This window comes from Lynx canadensis, chromosome D2, assembly GCF_007474595.2.
Source record: "Lynx canadensis isolate LIC74 chromosome D2, mLynCan4.pri.v2, whole genome shotgun sequence".
In the NCBI taxonomy this organism is placed as follows: Eukaryota; Metazoa; Chordata; class Mammalia; order Carnivora; family Felidae; genus Lynx; species Lynx canadensis.
Genome location: NC_044313.2, coordinates 26,270,333 through 26,284,766, shown reverse-complemented (window position 1 = coordinate 26,284,766; position 14,434 = coordinate 26,270,333). Strand labels below are relative to the sequence as shown.

The window sequence follows — 14,434 nt, the reverse complement described above, 5'->3', positions numbered from 1 at the left end:
CAAAAAGGTAAGACGCAAGGAAGGAGCAGAAGAGAAAGCCATAAAATTAAAACCCTGATATTTGGCCTTAGCAGCAGGAATATCTTTGTCCTTTTGAAATCTCCTGTTGGTTTTGATGGACTATTCTGAATCTGTTGGACTGTTCTCTCACTAGTATAGTCAGTCCTCATCAGCCAAAGGCCACAAGTCAGAAATAGGCTCATTAGTTCTAAAATAAACACCACAGTTGTATAGAAGAACTACCTGTCTCTTGGGAAAGATGAGAAGGTTCCCATCATCTCCGCCTGAAAGCCATCTTTTGTCTTAGCCATGTTTTCCACTGCTGATCATTTACTAGGAAAACATTCCAGTGAGAGTACAGTGAGTGTTACCACCAAAAAAGATGAAATGGAGATGCCCGGCATGCCTCACTATTTATAAGAAAACATTTCCTCAAAAGATGGGAAAATCCAAGTCTTTAAATACTCTGGGAGAAAGGAATAATGGAAAAAACTCTTCAGTTTCTATTCTGTTGGTTCACGAGAGTTTCTCACAAATCATTTGGATGGGCCGTTAAGCAAGTCACAGAATGGCTGGAATCTTCTATTAATTGCCTTACTTTGGGTTTCTGGCTAAAGCTTCTGGCAGCAAAACTGAAGACCAGCAAAAGAGCGAGAACCAAGTGGGAGGTGGTATGGGAATACAAGCCCATCCATTGTTCTCGGCCTGGAATCCTAACTTAGGTGGGAGGACCAGATGGCTGTCTTTAATAGGAGAGTCCATTTGGATGGATTGAAAGAAATGATTTGGCTCCTTGTAGATACAACTACAGTTTAGTCTAGGTTAATTTTTTGTTGTTGTTCCAAAAGGTTACTTGACTTGCTGTTTCTGTCAGGAAGTTCACTGAGCATGCCTCACTGGCACAGCATACATATTAGTTTGTCTTCGTAGACAATCATCCATTGTCTCAGGTTTGGGAAAAGAAAACTTCATCTAATCCTAATTTTGTTTTGGTATCTGCTTTCTAAATCCCTTTGTGGTGTGGATCCTGAGTCTGTCCAACAAGCGGAACAAGTAGAGGACAGATACACACTCAAGATATTCGTTAAGGGATTTGTTAGAAGGAACAGGCTTCTGTAATTGTGGAGGCTAAGAGAGTCCACAGTCATTAGGGAAGATCACACCCAGGCATGGTTTGCAGCTGTTTTCAACAGGTAGCACTTCTTCTTGCCCTCGGAAAGTCTTCACCCCTTCCCCTTTAAGGCCTTCTAGCTAATCAAGTCAAGCCCACCCAGGATAATCACTCTGAAAGTTAACCCACTGGGGCCTTTAATTATAGCTGCAAAATCCCTTCTCAGCAGCACCTAGGTTAGTGTTTAATTGAATTACTGGGGACTGTTACACTCCAAGTGGACACATCAAAAATCTATCACATTGAGAGAAACCAACGAGGAGCTGCCTGGAAAAGGATACTGCTGTAGAGGTGGCTCTACAGACACTTATTAAATCCAGGCTGGTGTCTCTGCTGCTCTTGGAAAACAATCCTATCTGAGCCTTCATAGTTCATAACTGCCTCCTTTCGTGCCTCAACCAGGAAAGCCTCGCTTAGCTAATCTTGTCGGGGTTAGGGCCCCCTCCAGCTCTTAAATTTCCAAAAGTTGTGTGTAAAACAAGCTTTTGTTGGCTGAAAAATTTTTCTTATTAATTACTCACTTTGTGAGTTGATACTTGTGTAAACTTATAAAACTAAAGCTTAAGTATCACTGCCAGTAGAAAACTAAGCTCTTCTTGCACCAGAGAAACTATTAAAATGCTCCCTTTAGGGGAGTGCGAGGGAAAGTCTGTGTGGTTGGAAAGGGGCAACAGGAGACATCCTTGTGAGGATGGAAATGTTCTGTACTATGACTCGGTCAGTGTCAATATCCTGGTCGTGATGTGTTCTAGTTTTGCAAGATGTTACCATTGGCGAAAGCTGGGTGAAAATACACAGGATCTTTCTGTTCTTATAACTTCACATGAATATATGATCTCACAATAAAATTCTAATGTAACAATGACCCATCTTATAAAACAACCCTTTTCTAATAGGAAGGATCATTTTCTAATCTTTTTAAAAAAAAGTTTCCTTAAGGAGGTAGACGCCTAAATATACCTAATCCTGTCTGGGAATAAAACATATACTCAACATAGATTTGATGAGTGGTACAACACACGCCTCATGGGAAAATGGTAGGTGACAGTTGAGTGTAGTGTTGAATGTAAAAACGTTTTTTTGGGGGCACCCCGGTAGCTCAGTCAGGTAAGCATCTGACTCTTGATTTTGGCTCAGGTCATGATCTCATGGTTTGTGAGCTCAAGCCCCACGTCGGGCTCTGCACTGACAGTGTGGCACCTGCTTGGGATTCTGTCTCTCCTTCTTTCTCTGCCCCTCCCATGTGTGTTCTTTCTCTCAAAAGAAATAAGTAAACTTTAAAAAAAATTGCCAAATATCAAGGTTAAATTCTTAGATGAAGTATCATTGGGCATATTGTAAAAAGATGCAATCTCTCCAGTGATGACGAGAAGATCTGTTTACAACTTCAAAACGAATGCCTGGGTGGCTCAGCAAGTTAGGTATCCTACTCTTGGTCTTGGCCAGGTCAAGATCTCATGGTCTGTGAGTTAGAGCCCTGTGTTGGACTCGTGCTGCTGGTGCAGAGCCTGCTTGGGATTTCTCTCTCTCTCAAAATAAATAAACTTAAAAGAAAAATGCCAGACAAAAATCTGAGTCCAGAAGATACCTCTAAAAATGTGCAGGTGGTAGTTTGAGAATGAATGAAATACCATTTTTTTAACCCAGGAAGTCATATGTATAGATTGAACATAGAAAATCTGTTCAAAGGACCTAAATGGATTTACTTATTCAGTGAATATTTGTATGCCTGCATTTCACCAGACTGGTGTCTGTGGTTTCAGTGTATTTCAGGATTTTCATAACGTGTAAATAAATGTTCATGTCCTTCACAGCAACCATAGCTTCCCCACATCTCCACCGATACGGCTGTCAAAATACTGTAGGAATGGCTACAAGCACAATACCTTCAAAATTGTCTTAAAAGCTATTTTCAACTTAAGTTTTTCAGATACTGATGTTTTAGGGACATAGAGCAAAACTGTACAGTTAAGAATGGGAAGGTGAAGGGGTGCCTGGTGGCCCAGTCAGCTAAGCGTCTGACTTTTGTTCTCAGCTCAGGTCTCTGTCTCAGGGCTGTGAGTTCAAGCCCCACTTTGGGCTCTATGCTGGGTGCAGAGCCTACTTAAAACACACACACACACACACACACACGAAAGGTGGAACCAAACTCTGAATGTCAAGAAGCAGATATTGACAGCACATAGAGAGGTTAGCTGTAGGCACAGCATCAGAGCCGTGCCCTGGTACATCGGGCCCATGTGCTCTGACTCCTGGGGGTTCTCTGCACAGCACCCAGGGCTCTGCACTCCTCGTCTGGGAAGGCGCTTGCTTTGCTTCTGCTTTAAAAAAAAAAAAAAAAAAGTTCTTGGGAGGTTGAAGACCTCAGTGAGTAGCAACCTCTTTACTGAGTTGGCTGACGAATGGGCCATTCCCTGAAAGCTCTGTAAGCTACTGAGTTAGTAGATAAATTCAGAGCTCTCTCCAGGAAATGGTCCTATTAGGAAATGTTATCTGTGTCCAATACAACCCTACCTCCAGCCCCCCAAATTAGATATTTTAGGAAACCATGATTCTGTGTTCGGCCCCAGTAGACACCCCCCCACCCCGCCCCCCGGCAGACATGAGCTAACTGGGGGTGAGGTTGTTGGTGACTGAGATGACCCCACATGTCTGGAGTGGAGGAGCTGTCCCACCAGAGAGACTTCGGCCAGCCACTTACTGGTCGGCCACAGGAATTTTTGGAAGTAGTAAAACTTTTGGTAAAAGGGGGCTTTTGTCTCCCAGAATAGCAAAAGTTATCATCACTTAAAAGCAGTGATTTCTATATACAGCAAGTGCTGCTATATATATACTCATGTATTGTTTATGTAGGGCTATTTTAAGATCTGTGTCACATTTTTCTGGTGTATTTTATGGTGGGAAAATTCAATTGGAAAAAATGCATTTCGCTCTGGTGGGGATGGTAAGGTAAAATAAGTACTTAAAAAAAAAAACGTGCACATGAATTTGTTGTTTCCGAGATAGTTTAAAATAGTACAGAAATAGCTAGGTGATAGCTCCCTAAATGAAACTGTATTGGCTCTCCTTAAGCAAGTGTGGCCATTGGTCTCCTGTTCTATGCTGTCTGTCCCTGCATTAGTCAGTGGAAGACCTAGGAGGCGCGTATAAGAAGTCACCCACATTTTAATAACAAAAAATATGAGAAAATGGCTTTATGTTTGTGTGATGTGGCTTATAATTCACGCTACTTATTTTTTTGGAGTTGTTGAATTGAGTGGGAAATGAATGGGGGGATAGGACCTATCTACTGTTAAGAGTAATGTGGGTTAGAGATGCAGGCACATGAGCTCAGGGATGATGGGGACTGTGGCATGGCTCTGGGGGGACGGTAGCCCCAGAGAGTTGTGTTACGGCAGTGAGTGCAAGGGCTGGGGTACCGTGATTGCCGACCCCTTCTGGGAGAGGCTCCTTCCTACCTGCTGGGTGGAGTGGGGTGTAAGCATTCGGAGCTGGCAGAAGAGAAGATCACATCCCTTACGATGAGGCAGCAAGTGACTGCCCCTTAGGAGAAATGTAGATGATGGTGTAGGAGTTGAGAAATGGAAAAGACAGTTTCTGCTTTTGGGTACCAGGGAGGGCTTCCTGGGAAGGGTGACTTTTGGAGAGGAGTTGAAGTTGGGGCTGCGTTGACAGGGACAGCAAGGATCCAGGACCGTGAGGAGAGCCTCTGAGCAGAGGAAGAGCTGGAGTGAAGCCTTGGGGCTTTGGTTTAATCCAGTTGTCTGCTGGCTGGTGAGAGCGTAGGAGGAGTATGGAGACAGAGGCGGAAGGAGGGCGCTGTGGGGCCAGGTTCTGAGGGCCTTTGAACCCTACTCTACCTCTTTTTCTCCTTCACTCAGCAGGAGATGGGAAATGAATACCCAGGAGCGGGATGACAGGAGTTCTTTGAGGCCCAGTGAGGCTTAGATTTGCAGGAGCAGGAAGAGGCAGGTGTCAGGGGGTGTGCTAGACTTGGCAGGTGGGAGGAGGGAAATCCAAAGACAAGTAAAGCCAAGGTCCCTGCCGTCAAGCAGGTTAAGACCTTGGGGCACCTGGGTGACTCAGTCCATTAAACATCTGACTCTAGATCTTGGCTTAGGTCGTGATCTCACAGTCCGGGAGTTAGAGCCCCACATCCTCAGGAGACATTTAACTTTGGGGTAGATCAAGGTAGAAGTGCAGGTAACAAGCTGTCGGGTGGGGGGCACAGGCACCGGTGATGGCTTTCCATTTCAGGGACTTGAAGGCTTTGTCAAGTCTCATCCCTGTTCACGGTTTCTCTTTTAGCTAAATGCCTCTGGTCGCTTCATCTCCTCCTCGGGCGGCATAGTTCTAACATCTTACGGGACCTTGGTAGTTCTGTTCTCAGTTGACCTCTTGTGTGTATTTTACCGTGTTCCAGATGCGGCTGACGAAAGCAGGAGCATCGCTTCACTTGTTCTGGGGTGATCGTGAGGTGGCATGTTGCTGGATCACGGCGATTTCTATTTTGGGATCTGCTGTCAACAAAGAGAAGGGGTTGGGGAAAGGAGGTCCTACCAGGGGGGCCACAGGCAGGCCTGCATCTGCCTTGGAACCGGAAGTCTGCTTATCCTATGGGGGGCACTTCTGTCCCCTTCTGTTCCTGATTCCCTGCTCAGGGCTCCTCTCCCCCACCTCCTGCCTCATTCACCCCCTCCGTCCGTTGTTCTGCCTTGACCCTGCTAGTCCTCCTGGGTAGTGGTTCTGCACATGTACTTACCTGTAAAGACTTAATGATCTGTGTGTCTTGGGCACTTGATACATTGATTCTTCCCTGAAAAGTAAGAGGAAAAGGCTGGGGAGAAATGAGGGAGAGGAGAGGCACAGCGGTTTGAGAGTTTGAAGCCTGGGTGATCGGAGATCCGGTGGTAATCCTTTCCAGAAGCGGGTACTTGGAGAGGACAAGCCCAGTTCTGTCTCAGTGATGTAGGTCTTTCTGCGAGGCCACCTGGCAGAGGCAGGCCAGTTTGTGTCTCCCTGTTAGCAAGAAGGGCCCGAGTGGAAGTCACACTGGACAGGGACTTGGGCCTGGTACTTATGTGCCAGTCCTTAGGTTCTTCTTTCTTGAGCATCTTTGGTCACTGTGATCGCCTTTCATGACCTTTTTGGCTGCATTTGATACTTTTGACTCCTCTCTGCTTCTTTAAAAACATTTTTTTTTTATTTTAGAGAGAGCACGAGCATGGGCACAAGCTAGGGGGAGGTACAGAGGGAAAGGAAGAGAGAATCCTAAGCAAGGCTCCACATGGCGCAGAGCCCGAGGTGGGGCTTGGGATCATGACCTGAGCCAAAATCAAGAGTCGGATGTTGAACCGACTGAGCCACCCAGGCACCCCTCCTCTCTGCCTCTTAAAATGGTTTTTTATATTTGGCTTCCAAAACCCCATTCTTTTTATCCTCTGTCCACGCACTGGCATCTTTCACCTACCCTGTCTAAAATGGAACTGATTTCGTCCTTTCAACCGTGGGCCTTCCCCAGCCCTCCTCAGTCAATGGCAACTCTCTTCCTTCCTGTTGCTCAGGCTGAGAAACCTTAAGAGCTGGCCTTGACTCTTCTCTCTTCTGCCCTACATTCAGTCCATCAGCAAAACCTGTTGGCTGTATCTAACATGTATATTCAGAATCTAAGTACTTGTCATCACCTCCACTGTTACCACCTGCTCCAAACCACCATCCCCTCTCACTTGGATTCCTGAAATGACTTCTTAAGTGGCTCTCGCTTTTTCCTGCCTCAGCCCTTCCCCATTGCCATGTTCCTCCTACCGGCTGCCAAGCCTCTTTTCACCGCAGCAGCCAGGGAGTTGCTTTTAAAATCATACGGATCCCATCACTCACGGTCAGAACCTTCCAGTGACCTGCCTCAGAGTAAAAGCTGACATCTTCATAATAGTTGTATGACCTGCACCTCCTCTTGACCCGTTTCTCGCTTGTCCACTCTGTTCCAGTTACACTCACCTCCTGGCTTTTTCCTCAAGCCTCTCCCTCTTGAGGGCCTCCATCATTCCTTCTACCTGTCACACCCGGCCTGGCCCTCTTCTGCTTCATCTGGCTCCTTCATGCCCTTGGCTTTGCTCAGACGTCACCTTATTCGTGAGGCCTTTCCCTGGCCATCCTGTACTATCTAATTCTGCCTCTCCTCTATGAGCTCCACAGCTCATTTTACACAATCTGGGATGCTTTTTTATTGTCTGTTCCTCTTCGTGTCTCTCTCCCCCACCTGGAGTGTTCCTTCGGAGCCAGTGCTTTGTTTTGCTCCCTGACATAGGAGTCTGGCACATCATAGACAATCAGTAAATGTTTGAATGAATGTGTGTTGACTGTAGTTCATTGATACTTACATAGTAAGTATTGATTGACTTTTTGACTGCTAATAGGAAACTGGTGTCCTTGGGAGAATTTCTATATGGCCATTCAAAAATCCTCCGTCCCATTTTGCTTTGGTTTTATGGACCTGAATTCCAGCTTCTAGAGTATGTATTTCTGTTGTCACAAGTTCCAGAGAACTCACTCTTAGGAACTTTATTGATTCCTGCTTCATCAGCAGTTGTTACAACTTTTATGTTTGAAAACTGAGAAGCTTTTATTTTTTTAAGTTTATTTATTTTGAGAGGGGGGGAGCAGAGAGAGACGGACAGACAGACAGAGACAGAATCCCAAGCAGGCTCTGCACTATCACACCCGATGCAGGGCTGGAACTCACGGACCCTTGAGACCATGACCCGAGCCGAAATCAAGAGTTGGACGCTTAACTGGCTGAGCCACCCAGGCGCCCCAGACTGAGAAACCTTTAAAAACAAAGGCATATCAAATGCTTCCTGGACCCTCCCTTCGGTTAGCATGGGCTACAGCACTGTGTAGCTCCTGGGGACCCATTGGGCCTCACACTCTGTGCTGGCTGTGCCCCTGCAGTTGTCCAACATCGCTGTAATGATGATTAGACAATGTTTGGCTTGAATTCCTCCTTATTGAATCTTCCTGTTTGTTTTCCTCCTGCTGTTTGAGTGGCATTTTCAGACCCCACGGACTCTGTTGGCCTTGTGCTTGCTTTAGTGGATCTGTTCGACTACTCTCTGTCACTTTCTATTAGCACAGCTGTGTCAGGTGGTTCCTAATTCCATTCTCCTTCATCCACTCTCTTGGCTTTCTTCCTTAGCTACTTCAGTTAGTCTGTCTACCGCTCCATTTCGCCTTGTTGACATCTAACTTGTAGGATAGCAGATGAGTCTCTATTTCCATCAGGCACCCTTTATCTGCCTACTCACTGTCCCGCTGATTATTTCCATCAACATACAAGTGGTCATTCAAAATGTGAGCCTAGAACAGTGGTAAGGTTAAAAGATGCACAGGTGGTAACCTGCTACCATGCTGGGCTGCTTTACGGATTCAGGGAGAATATGCAAATAATGCACTGGGGAGGGGTGGAAGCAGGAAGAGGCAGAAATTTGACCGCAGTTTTACCGTGTCTATGGATTGTTAGTTACCCAGTCCATCTCCTAATGGAGACGTGTTCTTGTAAGTTCATCTTTGCAAGTGCCATGCCTTGAGCACACAGCAGTGAAAGATGAACCGTCTAGGTTATTACTGTATAACAACTTGCTTATGATTCTGGACTTGAGTAGAGATGGGTTCATAGAACCCTATCCTCTGAAAACAGGTCTGCTTAGTTTCTCTTAAGCCTGACTTAGTGATCCCTTTTTCCTCCGTTTCTAAGACCAGACCAGGAATAAGAGAGGTGAGGGGTTTAAATTTCAGGACACTTTGAGGTGACTGGAATACCACAAGACCTCTTACAGCTCACCAGAAAGGGTTCTCTCCAAGCCCTAATCGTGACAGCCACATATGCTTTATTTGTTCTATATACAGCTTATCAAGTTTATTTAATCTCTCTGTATTAAAAAGTTCTAGTGGTTATTTAATGCCCGTAATTCCATATTTTGCTGACTGCTATATTTTCATCTCTTTGGAAGCTAAGTATCCATTAGTTGATAATCTTTTTTTAGTTTTTGATTTAGTCTTTTCATTAGTTTCCCCAAAGTTGCTTTTCGGCTTTAATCCTGACTTAATTCCTCCCACACTCAGGTTAAAAAAGATGTTACTTGAGCTCAGTTTTTAAAATTTCCCTATTTACAAGTTTACATTTTCCTTTGGATTGCTCCGTGGATGAGGCGGAAGACTGAAATCCCTGCAGCGCATGATTAAAGCAACGGGGCGGTGGGGGGCGGGGGGGGGGTGGTGGTTACGTGCACTATATTGTTGTTGTCCCGAAGCATGATTGGATAGGAGGGGTGTCTGTGTGTGTGGGTGTGTGTTGCTTACCTGGAAGAAGGTTCAGAAAACAAGACTTCTCACCAGGAATGGCAAAATTAAAAGAATGTGGCTCTGGGGCAGATGCAGGAGGTGGGGGGGTGGGGAGTGGATGAAAGTCTACAGCGAGCTTGGAAGAAAACTTACTAATTTTCAGTCTAAGAAACCTAACTCACATGAATAGTTTCTTCGTAGAGTGTGGCCCTTTCCAGTCAGATCTGTCGGTGCCATCGAGCTGGTATTTCAAGTATGTCCATCTGCATTTAAACGAACTGCTCCAAGACAATCTGATTATGCGGTAGTTACTTTGGTGAGAATAGCGCCTCAGCCGAATGGAAACTTCATTTTGAGTCTAATATTAGACCTTGCTTTGGAAAATTCCTTTTAAATGATCACAAGCTGGGAATAGCAAAAGAATTTAACTTTCGACAGACAGCATTCACCAAGAATTTTTAACTGCTTATGTTTGGGGCCTTGGGAAAGCAGATGTGAGAAACTGACCGGACGGAATGGACTAGGGTAGCACTGACGTGACCTGATGCGTGTTTATATCTATTGCTGATAAGTTTCCCTCCTAGTCTCATTTGCTCAAAATATTTTCATTCTTTGAGCATGAGCACGCTAAGGATAAAAATTGTTAGGATGCCTAATTGTCTAACAATCTAAACTTCTAGGCTTCCAGACGTTGTTGCCCGTAAAGGGGTCTGAGGCAGAGCAGGAAAGGGCCAACAAACCCACACAACCAAAGCCAGTTTCTGAGTAAGTGCTGGGAACTTGATCAGACCTGGCCTCCAGAGAATATTTTTAGTTTGTCTAGCTGGTTGTGTCTGGGTGAACTCACCCAATTTGAAGTTTTAAGTAAACTTTATTTAAAGGACCCCCCCACAAAAAAAAATCCTTACCCTGTCATTAAAAACAACTAGTATACATGTTAACTGATCATGAAATCTCCAGATCATGTTTACTTGGCTTAACTCAAAGATATGTTTCAGATGCCTCACATGCTTTGGATTTAGGGAAACCAATAATGGCATTTGAGAGATGCGTCGTTATTTTAAAAGATTTTTCCGAAATGGAAATGTATTGTTGTTTCATGGTATACTTTGAATATCGTGGGTTTTCTGGTCTCCAGATAAGCTGGTAATAAGTTGATGGTGCCTTAGAACTGAGGAAGATTAAAAAGAGTACGAGTTGCCATTTATTGATGGCTCAGTGACTCCCAGCCACTGTCTTTGCCAGATCCCAACACTACCGCTGATATTTACAGCGATGGTGTGGGGCAGAAATTACTATGAGCCTGGTTCTAAGAGATGAGGAAACTGAGGCTCAGGAAAGTTCTGTCATTTGCTGGTGATCACACAGCTGGTAATGGCTAAGAAGCGGCAGTGCTGGGGTTCGAAGCCAGGGCTGTTCAACTCCAGAGAACATGTTCTCCCCTTGCCATTCTGGGCATCTCCTGTAGTAGTTCTTAAACTTTTTTTGTCTTAGGATCCCTTGAACCTCTTAAAAATTGAGGACCCCTGAACTCTTGTTTATGTAGGTTATATCTTTTGATATTTAACCGTATTTGAAATTAAAACAGAGTCAGGTAAAACATCTGGACTTACTAATTCATTTTTAAAAGATAAGAGTAAATCTGCTATGGAAATAACATTTTTTAAAAAAGTAACTTGTCCAATACAAAAAATAAGGGTCATTGTTTTACCTCTTTACATATCTTTATTACCTAAGTTGGATTCTCCTACTTTGTTCTGCATTCAGTCTGTGCAGTATATGTTTCAGTGAAATATATGAAGAAAATTTGACTTCACAAAGATCATTTATTTGGAAAAAGGAGGATATTTTGACAGCCTTTGTAGGAAATTGTGAATATTCTTCTTTGATACTATACCAGAACTCCACAAGTGGTAGTTTTTTAAAGAGTAGTTGCAATGTAGAATCTGAAACTATACCAGTGGGCTTTGGGTGACTGTTCAATTAAAATCCTTTCTTCTGAAATCTTCCTTATATGGGAATATGTGGGTGGCTCAGTTGGTTAAGCATCCAACTCTGGATCTCAGCTCAGGTCTTGATCTCCGGGTTGTGAGTCTGAGCCCTATGTTGGGCTCCATGCTGGGCTTGGAGCCTACTTAAGAAAAAAAGAAATCTTCCTTATAGAAAAAATTCTGAATAACATATGTAGGGACTCCCCCACTCCAGGAAGTAGAGCTTAATTTCTATTCCTCACCCCTCCCTGAGGGTGGGCTAGACTTTGTGACTTGCTTCCAAAGAATAGAATTAGGGAAAGAAGAAAAATTAGTAACTTTAAAGTGGAGAAACTCGAGAATGTCATGTGGCTGTCATGTAAGCCCTGATATGATGTAACTAGAAAACCCATAAACCCCAGTCTAATCATGAGGAAACATCAGACAAACCAAATCAAAGGACATTCTACAGGATTCCTGACTAGTAATCCTTGATTGTCAAGGTCATGAAAAACAAGAAAAGACGAAGAAACTCTCAGATACCAGAGGAGACATGACAAGTAAATGCAGTGTGGTACTCTGGATTGGATACGGAAAGAGAACATTAATAGAAATACTGGTGAAATCCAGATAAGTCTAGAATTTACTTACTAGTACTGTATCAATGTCAGTGTCTTAGTTTTACAAATATTTTGTGGCAATGCGCAATGTTAACAAGGGGAGCAACTGAGTGAAGGCTACACAGGAATTCTGTACTGTCTTTACAACCTTCCTTTAAAATTATTCTAAAATCGGGGCGCCTGGGTGGCTCAGTTGGTTAAGCGTCCGACTTCGGCTCAGGTCATGATCTCATGGTCCGTGGGTTCGAGCCCCGTGTCGGGCTCTGTGCTGACTGCTCAGAGCCTGGAGCCTGTTTCAGATTCTGTGTCTCTCTGTCTCTCTCTGTCTCAAAAATAAATAAACATTAAAAAAATTAAAAAAAATAAAATTATTCCAAAATAAGAAGGTTATTAAAAAAAAAACAACAACCAGTGTTATAACCAAGAAACAGAGCCTTAACTATAGATAACAAACTGAGGGTTCCCAGAAGGAAGGTGGGCAGGGGAATGGGCTAAATGGGTGATGGGGATTAAGGAGGGCACTTGTGATGAGTACTGTGTGATGTATGGAACTGTTGAATCACTATGTTGTACACCTGAAGCTAATACAGCACTGTATGTTAACTAACTGGAATTTAAATGGGAACTTTAAAAAAAAATATTTTGAGACCATGGGAGAACGTGAGCAGGGGAGGGTCAGAAAGAGAAAGAGGGAATCTCGGGCAGGCTCCTCGCCTGTCAGTGCAGAGCCCCACACGAGGCTGGATCCTACAAACCTCGAGCTCAAGGTCTGAGCTGAAATCAAGAGTCAGATGCATAAGTGATTGAGCCACCCAGGCGCCCCTTAGATGAAAATTTGTTTTAAAAGATTTTGTGTCTTAAAAAAAAAAAAAGTTTATTGATTTATTTTTGAGAGGGAGAGAGGGAGACAGAGAATCCCAAACAGGCTCCATGCTGTCAGCCCAGAGACTGATGTGGGGTTTGAATTCATGAACCATGAGATTATGACCTGAGCTGAAATCAAGAGTCAGGTGCTTAACCGACTGAGCCACCCTAGTGCCCTTTAAATGAAAACTTAAAAAAATTTTTTTTAATAGGTTATGAGAGGGGGGAAAAACCAATTGTATGTCTTGTGCTCTGAATAGATGACCTGTGCATGATTTGGTAACATCATTACCACAGTCATTTGGAAAATATTGGTTCACTGAGTTCTACAGATCTTTGAAATGTGGATCCATTTCATTATAAAGTATTTTGTTTTTATTTACTTTTAAATTTTATTTTAGAGAGCATGTGCATGAGCAGGGGAGAGGGGCAGAGAGAAAAAGGGAGAATCCTAAGCGGCTCCATTCTCATCATGGAGCTGGATGTGGGGTTGGATCCCATGACCCTGGCATCATGACCTGAGCCAAAATCAACAGTCAGATGCTCAACCGACTGAGCCATCCAGTGCCCCATCAGTATTCAGTATTTTAAAAATCACTCTTGTTTGGCGCTTGGGTGGCTCAGTCGGTTAAGTGTCTGGCTGTTGATCTCGGCTCAAGTCATGATCTCAGGGTTCACAGGATCGAGTCTCGTGTGGGGCTCTGTGCTGGCAGTACAGAGACTGTTTGAGATTCTCTCTCTCTGCCCCTCCCCTGCTCATGCTCTATCTCTCAAATAAAAAAGGGGTGCATGGGTGGCTCAGTCAGTTAAGCATCCGATTTCAGCTTCATTCATGATCTCCTGGTTCGTGAGTTCGAGCCCTGCGTTGGGCTCGCTGCTGTCAGCACAGACCCCACTTTGGATCCTCTGTCCCCCTCTCATTCTGCCCCTCCCCTGCTTGCATGCTCTCTCTCACAAAAATAAATATACCATTAAAAATAAAGAAAGAAAAACATTAAAAAAATAGACATCATACTTGTTATCAGAAAGGTCTTTTGTTGAAAAGTTCTCAAGCCTTTGGTGGATATGGGTTTCCCAAAATTCTGATTTTCCCTTAAAAGCCCAAAGTTGATCATTAGCAAACACTGGTGTTGTTTCCCTTGACATAGCAGGCTCATTTTGTTCATTTTCAAGAAAATATTTTCCAAATATCCAAGTCTGGATACCCTCAGTTTGGTAGTTATCCTTCAGGTAAAAATGATGTCCAGTGAAAAACGTGGCTAGCACAACCTAAAACTCAAACAGTTGAGTGCCTTTCTTCAAGACAACTATTGTACTTCAGGAAGCGACAAGTCTTCTGTGGTACGTCTCATTTTGCCACACAGAGTATGAAAGGACAATTACTCAAGGTCAAGACTTAACGCAATTAATTGTTACGTCTTCATCAGGGACATTCTGAGGAGAAATGGACTTTTCCGCCCTTTCCTGTG

General features: G+C 43.9%; 1 protein-coding gene across 2 annotated transcripts in view; it reads left to right on the top strand.

Annotated features, from left to right (window-relative positions):
• Window positions 1-14,434, top strand: part of CNNM2 (cyclin and CBS domain divalent metal cation transport mediator 2) — a 149,298-nt gene that overhangs the window by 104,441 nt on the left and 30,423 nt on the right. The gene's annotated exons all lie outside the window — the stretch shown is intronic.